General features: G+C 40.6%; 1 protein-coding gene across 1 annotated transcript in view; it reads right to left on the minus strand.

Moving 5' to 3' along the window:
* Positions 1–3,543, minus strand: part of AKAP6 (A-kinase anchoring protein 6) — a 294,771-nt gene extending 291,228 nt beyond the window's left edge. The window contains exon 1 of the mRNA XM_080592636.1: positions 3,421–3,543. The gene's annotated coding sequence lies outside the window, so the exon portion shown is untranslated. The remainder of the gene's footprint in view (positions 1–3,420) is intronic.
* Positions 3,544–6,000: the final 2,457 nt, after the last annotated feature.

Genomic DNA, 6,000 nt, shown 5'->3' on the forward strand with positions numbered 1-6,000 from the left:
ATCATATTTTAATATAAACAAAACCAGCCTGGAGGGCAATAACCTCACGTTGGATGAGTTATCAGATACTAAAGCTTCAGAAAAAGAAGCTCAATATAAAGCGGCTTTTAAAAACTGTTTCAGCATGGGTCATGAGAGCACGGGGCATGTGTGGGGAAGGCCCTCGGCCCCAGGCTGCAGAGAGCCGTGCTCTGACCATGCAGCAGGCCAGCGCCTCTGGGTCTGTCAGAGAAGAGTTAAGGTGCTGGTCATCAGCTCTCGGGGAGCAGCACATGGATTCAGGATCAAACATGAGGCTTGGGATCAAGGTTCTGTGCAGCCTGGAGCAATTTGTGAGCACCTCCATGTCCAGAAGGCGGAGATGTCCTCCTGCACCACAGAGGGGAGAGGCCTGGGGCTGAGCCCGAAGCCCTGCTCCCTGGCTCACTCACCACAGGCTCCCTCCTTACACACAGGTTTTAAGTCACTTCTCTGAACTAGAGCTTACATTTGTGTTCCTCTCCTACATTTGCCTAAACTGGCTATAACTGACTGTAGCAGATTAAGAAGGGAAGCAACTCTTGCCCAAGACCATGTTTTTGATGGCTCTCCCCATCTTATCTCTCTCAGTGTCAATCTGCCCCCCTCCCCCCCCTTTTTTTACAGCAGACAAAGGAGACGTTTTGCATTTACATAGGAATCCCTCTCTGCTTTTGTACTGATCCTCCCAGGTTCATCTGCACCTTCAATCAATAAACAGCAATTTCCCCTTTGAGGATCAGCAGCAGGAGTAATCCTCACACCCTGCAGAAAGGCCTCCAGCCCTACTACATTGTATGAGTAGCTGGCCTTTTAAGAGGCTTAAAAAAAAACAACTTATGAAATATCTTTTAGTGGAACCGATTGCTGTAGTTATTTCAGAAAAAAAAAAAAAAAAAGTAAAAGATAACTAGAAGTCAGGGCAAAAGCCAGTTAAAACAGACAGAATTGTTAAAGCTGTGATGCCAAGTATACAGCACAGGAATGGCAGTAAACACAGTCACGTGCTGAGGAGGCCTAACATGACCTTGTCTCAATGACAAATATCCTCTTCAACTTGTGAAAATGTCCATGTTTTTGTTGAAAAAGGATTCCCAAGTCTGTTGGAGCCAGAAAATCAAATTACAAAGGCGTTTAAAAATCAGCTTAAAGCGATTAAAATTTTTGTGAAGTGTAAAAAATGGGATTTTTAGATCACTTTTGCTTGTCAGGAAGAAAGTACATCATCTGACTGAATGTGTTGCCCACATGCACACGGAACAGCTACGAGAAGCTGGGCTGTGCTGTTTGACAGCTTCAGTGTCCACCATAGTGAGAGCAGCCTCACCAGCATCATCCCTGCCTCCTGTTCTGGCCCTGTAGATTGGGTAAATAGGTTTGCAAGAAGCTGGCCTTTTTTGTGCAAGCCCATCAGGCTTTCAGAGGCATCCCAATTTCATCTCCACCCTGTCTACGCAGTGTCAGCAAGCTGACCTGGGAAGTGGAATTGCTGTGCCTTTCTCCCACTTCTACAGTCAGGCAAGCCAAATCTAAGCTAAAAAAATAATTCAACTGAAACACATTAGTACGTTTGGGGTACCACGAGCAAACTTTTAAAAGTATCTTTTACTGGATTTTGGTTTTTCAGTTTAAAGCGGCCAGTGTCTCCAAGGTAATTTAGAGGAGTTTAAGAATAGCTTCTGTTCATAGCAATGGGACTATGCTTCTACAGAGATATTGCCCTACATCTGAGAAAAGCCAGGGCAATTAACAGCATTCTTGTCACAGAAAAACGCATTTTAAGTGCTTATATTTCATGTATGAAAAAGATGAATCTTATTCCTGACCTGAGCTGGGAAAAAAAAAAAAAAGTGACTCTGCTGCTGAAATTCAGGAAATGGATTTGTCAACCTGATGGTTCACAGGTTCTTCATATGGCCTCAGGTGAGTCATGTCTCTATGCCTTCGCTCCTACCTGGGAAACAGCAGTGGCAGTGTATCAAATCTGTTTCATCTGTGCCTTTCTCATCTACCTAAATTGTCTTCTCTTTAGGACAGGAACAAATTCTCAGGCCTTGTTTTTTTCTTAATGGAAGATGACTAATAAGGCATACATTAATAAAATGCCTGCCCGTGCTCACACTAAACTATTTGCTACACCACAAAGGAGAGAGGAAATAAAAGCAAGTAGACCTCACACAGGCAGTTTAATGGGGGGAATTTCTGTCATTCTACTTTTTCTCTGATCCTCAAGAAATTTTGTATAAGAGCTAAGAGAGAGGCATTTCAGAGTAGGCCCAATGTCCCCTGTCCATGAAGGTACCATCTCTAGAGCTTGCTGGGTCTACTCAGAAGTATAGCCTCGCAGGATCAGTATTGATTCGCCTTGTCTATCTTGCAAATTCTCCCCTTGATAAGCAACCCCATGCAGTACCAAATGGATGCTTGTTCCAGCTGACAGCTTTTAGGCTTTCACACTGCCAGAACATAGGGCATGCAGGAATGAACGAAAGGAAGCAGTATACTTGCTTAAGTCCTTTCGCAGAGATCTTGCATAGTCATCTAAAGCTGCCTGGTTTTGGTGCTAAATACTTGAGTTCCTCAGTAAGAACAGCTTGTTCCCTCCCCCAGACGAATGAGCTGGAGGGAACCCTGCAAATAGTTCCCAGCTTCTGACAAGGAGGTTTTCACTATACAGGGGATAATCTACTTTGCAAAGCTACTTGTAATAGTTAATGGGCATCAGGGTGGTGCAGAGAAAATTATGACTAAATGGGCTTTAGTAAAATGAAGATAAGTTACTGGAGCAGTACACAAAAGGAAGGCACTTTGCTGCCAAGCTAAAATACCTCAGATCTGACAGCCATTATGGTTATGTACACACCCCCATAACCACCTTGTCCACTCTTTGCAGCAGTGAGCATAGCTTTATGCACTCCATATCTCCTCCTTAGCAGCTATCACTTAGTGTCATACCCAGATAAATTGTACACAGTCCTAAAAGCAATGCAGCCAGGAACCTCATTTGCAGATATTTTTCCTGTGGCATCTTCACAGATGATTTATCCCAAATTAACCTGTTTAACTAAGTGTAACAGGGACAGAATGGCTACATCTTTCTTATTCTCATAAAGATTTTCTGAAGTGAAATCAAGTTTGTAGTTCTTCTTAAAAAAAAAAAAAAGTCCCAACCCCATCATAAACTGTGACAAAACTTATCAATTGTCTAAAAATATGAAAGCATTTATAACACTGCCTATTCATTTGCTAGGAATACTGGAAGAAAAGAAGAAGAAATTAATGCAACCAGGAACTTAGCAAATTCTATAAAATCACAGAGACAGGAAGAAAATTTGCTCAGTGTCAAATCTTTAGCTCAGTTAAGCTCTAATTGCACTGTAGTTTAAGATGGAAATGACTTACAGAGCTCATCAAATTTATGTCACTGCAAGGGCTGTCACGGAAGATGTATCAGATAGTAAGCTGAGGATACATTTGTTCTTAGCAAAAAGGCCAAGAAAAAAATCTATCTTCTTCCTACATCCATCAGCTGAGGCAAGAACACATAACTGGTTTAGAAGATAAGGCAATAACTAATTCAGTCATGTGGAAAGAGCTGCCATGAAATCCCTCCCACCACCCACAACATTTTTCCACCCACATTGTTTGTGCTGCAGCACAATCCCCACCTAAACTTTAAGAAACTGAAATTCATCTCTTGGCAATCCTAAATGCTTTGTTATTTCAACCCACGATTCTTTGCTTCGTTGGCGGCATAATATGTTAACTACAATGAAATCACTACAGGCCTAATTCAAGACCTTCAGATGTCCACAGCAGCAGTCACTTGAAAGGGAATCCATCCTTATTAGAGGAGAGAGGATTTTCAATCAATAACTGTCAGCTGTACATTTTCTTAAACATGCTGTCAATAGGATTTCTCTCCTTCCTTATATCAGTCAAATGCTTTTCATACTCACAAATGTGAGAGCCATTTAGTCACTTCATGCATCTGTTTAGATTTTAGTTTCTTCAGTGAGAATGCCAACAAGGAGGCCAACTTTCACTGTGATTTTTCTGTTATCTGTGTACACATGTAGTAGAAATTGTATTGAGACCACAAACTCATTTCACATTCTGTAGGTCACTGAACAGCTGCTCGTAATGATTTTTGCTCACTAATGACCTAGGTTATATTTGAATCAGTGCCCTAGAGGTGAAAAACTCTGTATTCCATTACTGATCCCTTGAGTCATAAAATCCCTTGATAATTTTTTTTCGAGGTGGCTTTTGCAGTATTAGTATTTATTATCTTATAAAAATTACATGTTCATCAAGCTTCAGTAAAATGCATAATAAACAAGCTGCATATATAACGGACAGAAGCATTTGCATTAAATGACCCTCAAAAAGAGGCAATACAATAGAATCAACACTATATAACAGTCACAGGGGTAGAAAGCAAGAGGCGTGCAATCCATGGAAAGGAAATATTCTGTCAGAAGAATATAATTGTATAACCAAACAAATGAACAAGGTATTATTTCTGGCACAGTCGAAAAAGCCTTAGTAAATGAATTATAAACTTGGCTTTTAGCCTTGTCCTTAGGTAATATTCATATATATATTAATCACATATTTAAGTTAACATGGTCATTTCTACTGGGGAAGTATATTTCTTCAATTAAGATGTTATACATATCACTTGCCATGCTATGACCTCCCATGTGTTACATATACATATAATTCTCCCACTCCCAGTGAGGGATTAATTAAGAGAAGTACCCAGGCTCTTAGGAGAAAAAAGAAAAGAAAAAAAAAAAAACACACTATCGTGATTCTTAAAAACACAGACTTGTGTAAGAAATGTAGCAAGGGGTTAAAAAGACAGACATAAAGTGCTTTGGTGTCTCGATGTACCAGCGCTTTTCAAATATTAGACTCTTCCTACCTGCTGTGCTTAGCTTCAAAATTCGGCGCTGCCACAGAAAAAAAAAAATCTGTTTGCTTTTTCATCCATGTACCACATGGCTTTCACTTTCATCAAAACACAGCAAAAGTGTCACAGGGGAATCATTCCCTTGGCTGCCTGAGCACTTGTGATCTTTGACCTCTGCTGGAAATGGATTCCAGGCACACTTCTGCCTGACAAGTGAACCGTGTAAAATCTTGATGAGGTGTGTATTTTGTTTTGTTTGATTAGCAAGCCCTAAAATTGAGGCAAAGCTTTGTGTTACAACGAAAAGCCCACTTTCTTTATCCATGCTTTCCCTTTGCAAATTTACTGACCTAGAATGGCAAATGCTGTTTTCTACGCAGGTAAAAAGCACATTAGTACATGAAAGTGGCGTTTCAGCGAGACACAAAGGGCACCAGCTCCGAGTGCAGACCTTGTGGCAGAAGAGGAAGGCTTAGAGCCATGACGTCATAAATCTCAGCAACTCCTGCAATGCACTGAGCACGTACCCGCAGCATAATGAATCTGCTCCCTGGAGGAAGAAGCTTAGGAGCAGGAGGAAAAAAAGATTATTTTTAGCTAAGGGAACCCTTTGTCTTACAGCATTAAAAATCCTTGAGTTGGCTTCTCACAATAGCAGCCTTGTGCAGTGCTCTACTTTTAACTCGTGGAGTGCTGTAAAATGTAACAATTACAGAGTGAAGCACAACCTTCTGAACTTGTCTGTTTGCATCTTACTCGATGTCCTTATGGCTTCAGTTAAAATTTTGCACGTCAAAGCTTCTGGTTTTAGCTATAGAATTCAAAACTCTTGTTCTTATCCACTACCAAGTTACACATTTTCATGTGTTATACAGACCTCAGCAATAGGAGCAATAAGCATCGTTTATTAGCCTGACAGGTTTAAAATGTAATACCTAAAATTAATCTGAAGGTCCATTCCCATTTGAACATTTTATCTAGAGAGACACAGATCACCCTTTTCCTCTAATGCCAAAGAAATTTGATTCTACATCCATTAATAATCCCAGATGTCAGCCATAGAC

This window comes from Anser brachyrhynchus, assembly GCF_964034855.1.
Source record: "Anser brachyrhynchus genome assembly, chromosome: 5".
NCBI lineage: Eukaryota > Metazoa > Chordata > Aves > Anseriformes > Anatidae > Anser > Anser brachyrhynchus.